Source organism: Onychomys torridus, chromosome 23, assembly GCF_903995425.1.
Source record: "Onychomys torridus chromosome 23, mOncTor1.1, whole genome shotgun sequence".
Classification (NCBI taxonomy): Eukaryota; Metazoa; Chordata; class Mammalia; order Rodentia; family Cricetidae; genus Onychomys; species Onychomys torridus.
In genome coordinates this window covers 44,991,044-45,004,244 of record NC_050465.1, presented here as the reverse complement: position 1 = coordinate 45,004,244, position 13,201 = coordinate 44,991,044, and the positions used below count along the sequence as shown (strand labels likewise).

The 13,201-nt window shown below is 41.5% G+C and overlaps 1 protein-coding gene across 1 annotated transcript in view; it reads right to left on the bottom strand.

The window, feature by feature from the left end:
- Positions 1-13,201, bottom strand: part of Carf (calcium responsive transcription factor) — a 48,858-nt gene that overhangs the window by 34,471 nt on the left and 1,186 nt on the right. The window contains 1 exon segment of the mRNA XM_036173113.1: positions 10,520-10,683. The gene's annotated coding sequence lies outside the window, so the exon portion shown is untranslated.

Below are 13,201 nucleotides of genomic sequence, written 5' to 3'. Positions count from 1 at the left end.
TGTTTTTATTAGCTTGCCAAGGCACCAGAATACATTTAAGGCAAATTAAACATTAGGGTTACATAGTTCCCTCATTCTGTCCTTAATTACATTCTATATTGTTAGCTCATTAAAACTGAATTTGTGTTATAAAGTTATGTTACATTCACCGCACAATTATTTAATGCAAATAAAATTTAATTTTAGGGGTTGAGCATAACCTATATCGCATTTTTTGAAAAGATGTCTTGGTGAAAATGGGACCACGCACGTATGAGAATATGTGTCCTTTAGGCATGTTAATCTATATAGTCTTATGTAATTTTAGAAAAGATGCCTGGGTACTAATGGGAATATACACACATGGAAATATGTGTCCCTTGGGATATGTTAAACATATAGCATGACATAATTTTAGAAAAGAGGCCTTGATGCTGACAGGATTATGCATGCGTGGGAATATGTGTGGGTCCTACAAGATACATTCCAAATACTCCAGTGGATGTCTAAAACCTCAGAAAGAACCAAATCCTCCCTGTGCATTTATGTGCTAGGCCACTTAGCACCGTAAAAGACAAGTAAACACAATAATAAAATAGAACAATTGCACTATACTACAATGAAAGCTATTCCCAAAGTTTTCTGTTTAATATTTTCAAATCATGGTGCACTATAGGTAACTGAAACCACAAAGAGCGAGCTGGGCAGTGGTGGCACATGCCTTTAATCCCAGCATCTGGGAGGCAGAGGCAGGCAGATCTACGTGAGTTCGAGGCCAGCCTGGTCTACAGAGTGAGTTCCAGGACAGCCAGGGATGCACAGAAAAACCCTGTCTGGAAACAAACAAACAAACAAACAAGGGGGCCTACAGGACAGTTCAGTAGGTAGAAGTCCTCTCTGATCTCCACATGAACGCAGCGGTACATGTACATACACACCCTACAAACAATTTACAGTTAAAAAAAAATTAAGTTAAAATTTCAGATGAGAGGAAAGTACTAGACATATTTATGTAACCAACCAAGGATGACTTTGCAAGGCCCTACTGCTGAAGAAACAACACACTTTTTGTAGGGCCTCGAGAACCCAATCCAGAATTAACCTGAAAACTTCCTCTCTACAGGCTAGTTTCACAGGGCTAGAAGTTGCTATTCCAGCCCCGGGGTGCGACAGGGGGAGACATCAATGGACTTACTCAGTAGTAGCAACTGTATGCTAAAATAGTGACCTGCCAAATGTGCCCACAGGTACATTAGTGGCATGACTGTTATCGAGGTAACCAACAGCTTCCTATTTGGATCCAAGGCCCATTTCATAGGCGGGAATTTATGTCTGGTACTCTAAACCTAGCCCAGACCATGGCTAAGGAGGTCACAGGCACCAGAAGGAAACTTGCCATTGTTTTGCTAAATGTACATGTCAAACTGACTTCTAAATACTTATGTTTCCAGCCAGAGACTTGTGCTGCCCTCAATTCTCGTCAGGAAAGTCTCTTTCTACAGTGGGTATCGGTCACAGTACTCAGAATTAGTGACTGTTGAGTGCTCAGCCCCAGATGGGATATTTATACCATCCTACCTAACCCCCAAGGCTCAAGAAACATCAAGAAAAGGGAGAGGAACCGAAGAATGTAGGAGCCAGGGATGGGGAAGAGTGGTATGAAATATTGTTGCCCTATGAACTTCTAACAGCTACAGTTATCACTACCCCCCCAATCAAGCTAGTCAATATTCTAGCATGGATGGAAGAGGGGCTCACAAGACTCCATCATTAGCTGAGGTTGTGGCCACTGGAAGGCCCGAGTGCATTCATGAGTCACTCACTGGACTCAGTGGATTATGAAGCTGACAAGGACTGGGGCTGTCTGGAGGAAGTGGGATTTATTATCAACGATAAGTGTTTAAATTCCTGAAGTAGACAACGATAGCCTGAACCTTCTGCTCTTCCTGTCTCCATCCGCCAACTGAGCATGGCTGTACATGCTATAATCCCAGTAACCAGGCGGCTAGGGCCGGAGCACTGAGTTCCAGGACGGCCTGGGCTCCATAATGAGACCTAGCTCAAAGTCAAAACTAAGCACTCACACTATCAATATTAGCTTGACAAACTTGGAAATGAAAAATTATGAATACTATGAACTTTGAGGCACTTAGATCTAGTACCATGATTGTCTTTGGCATGAATTTATGAAACAATAAATGAGTCCTATTTTAATATATAGCTATAAGGTACCTTTAAATGATTTCTCATTTAAGATTTTAAAAACTCACATGTATCCTGATCTAATTTATTATAAAAATTCAACAAAACCTATTACCTATAGTTACTTAACCTATTAGGCTATAGAGAAGCAATTTTATTGTCTATTTTTCTGAATCTTGTGTATCATTTAACAATAGAGATTTTCAAAGTTTACAAACAACAAAAAGTTTTTGTTTTTTTTGTTTTTTGTTTTGTTGTTGTTTTGTTTTTTTTTGGCCAGAGCTGAGGACTGAACCCAGGGCCTTGTGCTTGCTAGGCAAGCGCTCTACCACTGAGCTAAATCCCCAACCCCCCAAAAAAGATATTTTAATGGTAACAGAGTGTTAGGTGATTGTGTACTGCAAAAGAACCTTTTGCTACAGAAACAAATAGGAAGTGGATCTAAAACCAAACTTTATTTTGTATCTAGAAGATTAGAAGAAGTAACAATAACCAAACAAAAATAATCCATTTCCATATCCTCCTAAAAATGAGCAAAACCCAAAAATGAACCTCTGAAAGAACATATAGGAATACATTTAAGTATGGGGGTGAAATGTCTATTTCAGTAAACCCATGATACATTATTAAAACCAAAAACCTAAGTAAGTGGGAAGAGTATACTATGGTCATGGAAAATACTGTTGTAATGCCAATATTACTCAAACAATTTATAGATTCAGTACAATCCCTATAGGATTCCATGCATCTGTGACCTGAAAGAATATCCTCAAATTTATATGGAAAATCTCAAGGGAGTCTAAAAACCCAAATGGTATTGAAAAAGAACAAAATGGTCTCACTTCTAAATTTCCAAACTTAGCATAAAATTATAATAAAGACTGGAGCTATATTATTATTGAGCCACAGAAAGAAATGGATACTGGTAAGCTACCACATTGATGAGACTGAAAACCATGCTAAGTTAGAAGCTAGGCACAAAAGGTCACATATATCATTCCATTTAGATAAACTATCTCGTATAGGCAGATCCATAAAAATGTACACTTGTTTTTACAGGTAGGGAGTGTATGAGAACACTGCAAGACCAGAGGTAGCCTTCCATACCCTACAAGTGTTCCAAATGCCACTGAGTTGTTGATTTCACAATGATTAGTTTTACTAGGTTGTGCTGAAATATGCCTATTATCCCAGCACTGGGAAGGATGAGACAGGGGATGATGAATCAGAGACAGGAAATGAGAAACTGTCAACAGGGACTGGATACTGGATGATACTAAAGAACTTTTCTAGGTATGAAGATGATATGGGAATATTAATATTCATGGATGAAACTGCATTATGCCATAGTTAATGACCAGGATTTGTTTAAAAATTGATCAAAGTCTGAGAGAAAGGAGTATGATTAGATAGAGCTAGAGATGAAACAAGGTCAGCCTTGAGACGATAGTGTGAGCGCTCACAAATGGCTCTCACACTGGCTTTGAGCCACTATATTCTTCTGCTGTGTACTTTGAAATTTCCCTTTACTAAGTTATAAAAACTGACAGAATCTGGGGCCAATCTGACAAAGCCACTATCACAATACAAAACTTCATCTTACCTACCTCACATCAAAAAAGAAAAAGGAAAACCAAAACCCTGAGCAAACCTGATTTACTAGATATACTTAGAACTCCATTCCAGCCAGGAATTGTGGTGGACACTTGAGCTCTCTGAGATGGATAAGTCCACAGTCAGCCTCAGGCACACAGTGAATTCAAGGCCACATTCAGTTATATGAGACCTTGTACTGCTGTGGGATAATCCTTCTGTATGCTGCGAATATGTATTACTCTCACGGGTTAATAATAAAGTTGACTGGCCTATAGCAAGGCAGGATAAAGTTAGGCAGGACAATCAAACTGAGGACTGGGATGAAGAAGGGCAGAGTCAAGACAGACGTCAGAGAGACACCCAAGAAGCAAGATGCTAGTTGGCAGGTAAACCAGGAGCCATGTGGCAATACATAGATTAACTGAAATGGGTTCATTTAAGTGTAAGAGCTAATTAGTAGAAAGCCTAAGCTATTGGCTGAGCATTTTGTAATCAATATAAACTCTGTGTATTTATTTGGGACTGGGTGATCGGGACAGGAAAACTCTTGTTTACACTGTACCAAAAACAAAAACAAAAAACAAACAATAAAGACCCATTCTACTCTGAATGGTTAGAGAACCAGGGCCTTGAGTTTTCATGAACATGGAGTATCAGGCCACAGGTGCAACTGAATGAAATTGCAATGTTTAGGTCCTCAGAAAGCAAAAGCAGAATCTCAGTACAGACAAGTTCAAAAGAGCTATCATATCTCACGGTGACTACAGTGTTGGATATCTGAAAGCTGTTGAGGATAGATCTTAAGTATCCCTTTTTTATTTTATGAATATTGATGTTTTGCCTGCATATATGTCTGTGTGAAGGTGTCAGATCCCCTGGAACAGGAGTTACAGACAGTTGTGAGCGGCCATGTGGGTGTTGGGAACTTGAACCCGGGTCCCCTAGAAGAGCAGCCAGTGCTCTTAACCGCTGAGCCATCTCTCCAGCCTCTTAAGTATTCTTAAAACAAAAAGACTGATAGGGGCTAGATTCATGGCTCAGTAGTTAGAGTATTGGCTGTTCTTCCAGAGGACCTGATTTTAATTCCCAGCACCCACATTGGGTGGTGGCTCATGACCACCTATAACACAAACTCTAAGGAATCTGATGCCTCTGGTCTCCAAGGGTACATGCCACAAATGTACAGTTGTTTTTACACACACACACACACACACACACAGAATTAAAAATAAAATTAATTTAATAAAGATAAACTATTCTTTTGTATGTGTGTGTTTTCATTTTTGGTTTTTTGAGACAGGGTTTCTCTGCATAGCCTTGGCTGTCCTGGAACTTGATTCCTAGATCAGGCTGGCCTCGAACTCACAGAGATACACACCTGCCTCTGCCTCCCGAATGCTGGGATTAAAAGCATGCACCACCACCACCCAGTCAAGATATACCATTGGAAAAAAAAAAAAAAAGACTATTTGGGATGGGGCATGGCTCAGTGGTAGAGCAATTGGCTTAGTATGTACAAAGCCCTTGGTACAATCTTTAGAAAATCTCTCTCTCTCTCTCTCTCTCTCACACACACACACACACACACGCAAAGAACATAAAAGTCATGAATACATTTGATTTAACCACACCATGTATACATATCAAATATGTTCCCCTTCATAAATATATTTTTGTCAAACAATAAAAATCTTTCAAAACAGGAAACAGTAAGTATCTAATGAATAACATTAAAAATGGCAAATACGCTGGGCGGTGGTAACATACACCTTTAATCCCAGCACTCGGGAGGCAGAGCCAGGCGGATCTTTCTGAGTTGGAGGCCAGCCTGGGCTACTAAGTGAGTTCCAGGAAAGGCGCAAAGCTACACAGAGAACTCTGTCTTTAAAAAAAAAAAAAAAAAAGGCAAATACAAACACATAGAAGAAATATATACTAAATTCTTACTTAATATTATTAAAATAAACAATAAACACAATAACAAATCAATAAATTATAAGCAGTTCTCTAGGGAAAGAAAAGATTTATCAAGAGTGAGAGAAACCAGGTATGGTGGTGCATGTCTTTAACCCCAGTACTTGAGATGCAGCGGCAGGCAGATTTCTGTAATTTTGAGACCAGCCTGATCCACGAAATGAGTTCCAAGACAGCCAGGGGCTATCCAGAGAAACTCTGTCTCAAAAAAAAAAGAAAGAGAGAGAGAGAGGGAGAGAGAGCGAGAGAGCGAGAGAGCGAGAGAGCGAGAGAGAGAGAGAGAGAGAGAGAGAGAGAGAGAGAGAGAGAGAGAGAGAGAGAGGGAGAGAGAGAGAGAGGGAGAGAGAGAGAGAGAGAGAGAGAGAGAGGGAGAGAGGGGAGAGAGAGAGGGGAGAGGAGAGAGAGGAGAGAGAGGAGAGAGGAGAGAGAGAGAGAGGAGAGAGGGAGAGAGAGGGAGAGGGAGAGGGAGAGGGAGAGAGAGAGGCTGGAACGATGGCTCAGTGGTTAAGAGCTCTTGCTGCTCTTGCAAAGGACGTAGGTTTCGTTCCCAGCACCCACAGGTCAGCTCACAAACTGCCTGTAACTCCACTTCCAGGTGATGCAATGCCCTCCTCCGACCTCCACAGGCACCAAACATGCACATGATACACACTTATACATGTAGCCAAAACACCCATACACACAAAATTAAAAAATAAACATTTTTTGCCAGGTGGTGGTGGTGCACACCTTTAAGCCCAGCATTTGGGAGGCAGAATCAGGCAGATCTCTGTGAGTTTGAGGCCAGCCTGGTCTACAAAGTGGGTTCCAGGACAGCCAGAGCTGTTACACAGAGAGACCCTATCTCGAAAAACCAAATTAATTAATTAATAATTTATTTTTTTAAAGAGAGGAAAAAGGCACAAATTAATATCAGAAATAAGAAGAGACCAACGTAGACATTAAGGTGACGATATTATGGACATGTTCCTAGAAGAAAAGAAAGCTTACCAAACAAACTCCAGAACTATAATGGCTGCATAGTCCTATACGTGTTTAAAAACACTGAAAGTGAAAAATCTTCCCACAAAATAAATATCCAGGCAAGAAAATTTATAAGAAAAATTTTAGAAAACAAATAACTATTATCTTGCTTAAACTCTCTGAAAGTAAAGCGGGATTACTCCTAATTCATTCTATAGGGAAAGAGTATAAGGAAGAAAATTCAAAACTAGTTTTAATTGTTATACTAATCATGGTTTCTAGCTTTTGTTATGACCCTTTGGCATCTTTGGAGTCCCACTGACCAGGGAAGGACTGCTCTGATCCAGACTAATCAATTCCTAGGGGTATAAAAGATGTTCTCACAAACCAGCCTGCCTATGAAAACAAGTCCAAATTCTTGGCTCCTGCAGCCACCTTCGTTATGAGCTCTGACCCTCTGGGGCATTGTTCCCCAGCTCAACCACCCTAAGGCCAGGGATCAGCCAATACAGCCCGAGTCCAGTGAGTTTGTTCAGTTTCTGATGGAAGCCGCTTAGTCAGCACAGGCTTCTTTCCCACTGTCTCCAAACCAGCCCAAGGCTCTTCCGCAGCCTGCTGCCCTGCCTACATGGCACCAACCTTGGCGGTGCAGGGTGTGGCTCCTCGTAATGCACCATGCCTCATTCCATCTGAGACCTGGGAATAACAGGCTACCTTTTCTTCATCTGCTGGCCTCACCATACCTGAACGAAAAACAGAAATCATGGACACACGAATGCCAAACTCCCAAAGAAAATCACAGTGAACAAACTCAGCAATGTCTAATTTAAAAAAGTCCTCTGATAGGACTTCTGAGACGGCTCAGTGGGGCAAGGTGCTTGCTGCTAAGCCTGATGATTCATGTTTGATTTCTGGAACCCAGATGGTGGAAGGAGAGAGCCAAGTCCTGCAAGCCGTTCTCTGGCCTCCACATGTGCATAGTGGTGTGTGCTTGAATGAGCATGTGCATGTGCACACACACATGTGCATGTGAACACACTAAATATCTCAGTAAATAAATGAAAAATTTAATTATTCAAGTCTCTGATATTGGGCTGAAGAAGCGGCTCAGCACTTGCTGCTCTGCTTGACCCAGGATTGGTTCCCAGCTCCCCTGCAGCAGCTCACAACAGTCTGTAACTCCAGCTCCAGAGGCCACAACACTCTTCTCTGGCTTCTCAGGCACTCTACACACATGATGCACAAATATACATGCAGGCAAAACACCCACACAGGAGATAAAAATAATCAGTCTAATAAAGCCCCAGTATCACTAAATTCAATTAATCCAATTACCACTAGGAAAGAAAACCAGTAAGAAACCAAGATACATACTTTCACCGCTTAAAGCTTCTGTTCCATACTTACTGAAAGTCTTTTAAATTTAAATGGATTTTTATTACATAAAACTCACACATTTATAAAAAGAAAACTATATGCAAAATACATCTGCTATACCATCCCTTTGCATTCTGAATCTGATTCTTTGGAATAGTTTTCAACTTAGAGTATCTGGTGTCCATGTTAAGGTCATTGTGGCCACAGGTAGAACAGATATTCTTTTTTTTTTTCCCCCGTTTTTTTTTGCGACAGGGTTTCTGTGTGTAGCACTGTCTGCCCTGGATCTCACTCTGTAGCCCAGGCTGGCCTCAAACTCCCAGAAATCCGCCTGCCTCTGCCTCCTGAGTGCTGGAATTAAAGACATGCGCCACCACTGCCTGATGCACAGATATTCTTATTCCAGCTTCTGGTGTATTGATAAAATATGGCTGATATCTTCCTTCATCCATCTAGAACTCTTCCTTATAGTTACTAGGTTTCAATGAACTCAGAGAGTGTTCTTAAATGGTTTTTTAAGCCATGGACACCCATTTTTCAAAGATTTGAACACCAGACAAACAAATAATCTCAATAAACAAATAATCTTCCTCCTTTTCCTGTATCTCTGCCAGCATTTGTTTGCTTTGATTTTAGCCATAGGGTTTTTTGTTTTTTTTGTTTTTGTTTTTTTCCAGACAGGGTTTCTCTGTAGCTTTGGAGGCTGTCTTGGAACTTGCTTTGTAGACTAGGCTGGCCTTGAACTCACAGAGATCCACCTGCCTCTGCCTCCCGAGTGCTGGGATTTTTTGGTGTTTTTCGAGACAGGGTTTCTCTGTAGCTTTGCACCATTTTCCTGGAACTTACTTGGTAGCCCAGGTTGGCCTCAAACTCACAGAGATCCACCTGGTTCTGCCTCCCGTGTGCTGGGATTAAAGGCGTGCACCACCACCGTCTGGCTTAGCTGTAGTTTTAATTTGAATTTCCCTGATGGCGAAGGATGCTTGTTGAACATTAAAAAAAAAAAAAAAAAAAAAAAAAAAATCCTAGCAATTTGTACTTTTTTCCCTTATGACCTCTATGTTTAGTTCCACTCCAAGATTTTTTAATTGGATTGTTCGGGCTTTTCAATAAATATTTATTTATTTTTGGTGTTTAGTTCCTTGAGTCATCTGTATATTCCAGACACAAGCCCTCTGTCAGACAGACGGACAGTCCGTACATAAACTGAAAGCAGTTATGACTGCATGCATTAAGACCTGCACAAGCTCAAGCCAGACCAAGTCCAGGAACCGGAAGGAATTAAGTCCTGAAGTTCCACCCACAACCGGAACGGTGGGCAACTGACGGCGCCCGTGGGAGGGGAGTTAGTTACCCCCAACCCCGCAGGGATGCACCCTTGAGAGGTTACTACTCACACTCCAGTAGGTGGTGGCCCTGAACTCATGAACCCCCACACCACACATACCTCAGCACTAAGATGACTCAGTGGGTTAAAAAAGGCGGGGGTGAGAAACTGGAATGGAGGGGGTGGGAAAGGGGGTGTGAACTGGAATGGAGGGGATGGGAAAGGGGTGAGAAACTGGAATGGAGGGGATGGGAAAGGGGGTGTGAACTGGAATGGAGGGGATGGGAATGGGGTGAGAAATTGGAATGGAGGGGATGGGAAAGGGGGTGTGAACTGGAATGGAGGGGATGGGAAAGGGGTGAGAAACTGGAATGGAGGGGATGGGAAAGGGGGTGTGAACTGGAATGGAGGGGATGGGAAAGGGGTGAGAAACTGGAATGGAGGGGATGGGAAAGGGGGTGTGAACTGGAATGGAGGGGATGGGAATGGGGGTGTGAACTGGATTGGAGGGGATGGGAATGGGGGTGTGAACTGGATTGGAGGGGATGGGAATGGGGGTGTGAACTGGAATGGAGGGGGTGGGAATGGGGGTGTGAACTGGAATGGAGGGGGTGGGAATGGGGGTGTGAACTGGATTGGAGGGGATGGGAATGGGGGTGTGAACTGGAATGGAGGGGATGGGAATGGGGGTGTGAACTGGATTGGAGGGGATGGGAATGGGGGTGTGAACTGGATTGGAGGGGATGGGAATGGGGGTGTGAACTGGATTGGAGGGGATGGGAATGGGGGTGTGAACTGGATTGGAGGGGATGGGAATGGGGGTGTGAACTGGAATGGGGGTGTGAACTGGAACGGAGGGGATGAGAATGGGGTGAGAAATTGGAATGGAGGGGATGGGAATGGGGGGTGGACTTGGTAATTTACTTTGTTAAAACGTAAAAATTTAAAAAACAAAAAGACAACAGATGAATTTTAAAGAAACAAAAGTGTTGTTTTTTGTTTTTGTTTTGTTTTTGTTTGGTTTTGGTTTTTCGAGACAGGGTTTCTCTGTGTAGTTTTGGTGCCTGTCCTTAAAGAAACAGTGTTTAAAAAAGTTATTACCTGCAGGCAGTGGCTCAGGTTTCAAGTTCAGGTTCCTACATTCTGTTGGCCTCAGAACTGTCCTTTTGTGTTCACTGACTGTCTTCCTTTGGAGCACTAGATTATAATAGTGCCAGCTGTGTTCATGTGAAAGCTGTAACTACATCTTCACGGCCGCATGGTTTCTGTAAGGAAACGGTAGTCAGTGTGTATTTAACTCTTCTACACACAAATAAAACGGCTACATTTCACTGTACACGTTTCATTTATTACCAGGCTAATGTGGTAGGACCTTAGTCTACTCAGTTGAAAAGAACTGAAGTCTGGCCACCACTTGTGTCCTAGAACAGGTGACTTAACCCTTGTCCTGCTTCTTTATCTAACAATTCGATGTTTATTTCAAGCCCAATGGTCTATAATTATTGCTGAAAGAAAGATTTCTGGAGCCACATACGCTTTTCCCTCAATGAAAATAATTGCCAGTAGAGCATCTTTGGGAGCCGCAAGAAGCTTTAAAATAAAAGGTTTCCATATCCACATCCTCCAATCCTACAGCTGACAAATGTACCTTGTAAGCAGGAAGTACCAGGCCTGGGGAACAGAAAGAAAGGAGCAGAGGACCAGAGTTCAGCTCCCAACACCCATGTGAAGTGACTCCCAATACCTGCAACTCAAGCCCCAGGGGATGCCACACCCTCATCTGGCCTCTGTGGGGACTGCACTCATGTAAATAAACCACAACCAAGACACACACATCACATATGCAAATAACTAAAACTCAAAATCTTTTTGAAAAATGAAGGTTTGGAAGAAACTGTAAAGTCATTATTTCTGTGTTTTTCCTTTAGAAAGGCTGTCTGTCTGTTTACACATGGAGGATACATGGCAGGGGCTAGAGATTAGTCAAGACAGATTTTTCTCTAAAAATGGCATTACTTGGGATATGGATGTTTGATTTTGTTCAACAGCAAATTTATGTGTTCAAAGCTTTAAGGGTAACTTCTCAGGTGTTCTTCCTGGGAAATTGTCACCCTCAATTTTGTATTTCCCCCATAACCCTTATGGATTAAAATATATTCTTTAAAACTAATCATCTTAAGCCAGGTGTGGTGGTGCCTGGCTTTAATGTCAGCATTAAAGAGGCAGAGACAGGCAGATCCAACTTCACCTTTTTACATTTTAGTAGAAAAGTTAAGGTTTGTTTATAACAACTCTTACTTAAGGTTTGTCTTCCCTAAAAAACTTCTATAATCTTGATTTCTACAGTTCTTACCCTGCCCACATTTACCCTTTTATTTCTTTACTCTTTGTGACAGCTTAAAAAATACTTAATTTGATTTTACACTGATTCCAAAGTGATATTATCTGTTTAAAGGTAAGTGGAGCACAGTGGTGTCCTACCCTCTTATCCTTGGGGGACACAATCTGAGCCCGTATGAATACCTGAAATCAAGGATTCCTAGAGTGAGTACAAACCAATGGTGGTTAACTTATAATTGAGCAGGGAGAGTAAAAACAAGTTTTAACAATATACTGTAGTAAAACTTCCGTGATGTGGTCTCTGTTGAGTGTCGATGTTACTGAACTATCCTACACTTCTTCTTCCCAAAGGAAGGATTCCACTTTGCTTAGAGCACTTTAAAACTCCTCTCTGGCACGTGAGCTGCTATTGTTACCACTTCTGCACTTACTGTACCACCAAGACTGGTACTGACTTAACCATGAAGGTTACTATTACCAATGGGTGGGCAGCAGAGTGGGTACTCGCCCTGGACATGATATCCCAGACAAGACATGCTGCTACTGAGAAAGACATGCAACCTAAAACTCATGAATTATGGTAATTCTCTTACAATCCCAGCACTTGGGCTATGATGTAGCTCAGCAGTGGTTGCCTGGAACACATAAAACCTTGAGACTAATTCCAGAACTTTAAATTCGGGTTCATAGCAAGCAATGGCCAAATGTGGTAGCAGGCATGTATAATTCCAGTATTCAAGGAGTAGAGTTCAAAGCTAATCTGGGGAAACACAGTGGATTCAAATCCATCCTGGACTACACAGAGCCCCTGTTTCAAAACAAAACAAAAGACTGTAACAAAAAGAAAAATTTTCCATGTTGGGGGTTCTCCAGATAACAGTGAGTCTTCCTAAGAACCACAGTAAATGAATCCCAAAGGTTTGCAGCACATATTAACTAAACTTAAAGAAACCAAGACTCAAAAGCATTAGCTATCCAGGCACTGCCAGGAAGCACCACCAGAGAAAGACACCTAAGTCACTGTTGGAAGAAAAAAAAAAATCATACTGGGTATTCTGATTTTTGCAAAACTTAATTCTCCTTAACTAAACATCTTAGTCAAATAAAAACACCTTTTAATGAATTCAAGATTTCTGCCTTGCAAACTGACATCTTTCCTTGAGTAATTCCAGCTCTGCGTCTTCCTAATCACAGTGTTCCATTCAAATTAAGATAAAAATGTATTGACTTTCAAGTACTGTTAATTTGATAAAGTCCAAATTAAGGAAAGTTTAAAAGGCTATTTAATCAATCATACGCTGTTAGCAAGATTTCAATAGTTACACTTCAACTAACGAATTTCAAGTTTCAGATCTCCCAGCTTATTTAATGTAAATCTTCAGCATTATAACGACTCATCATCTTATCGAGTGATTTCTTTCTGGAACCTGGGCAGAGGTTTTT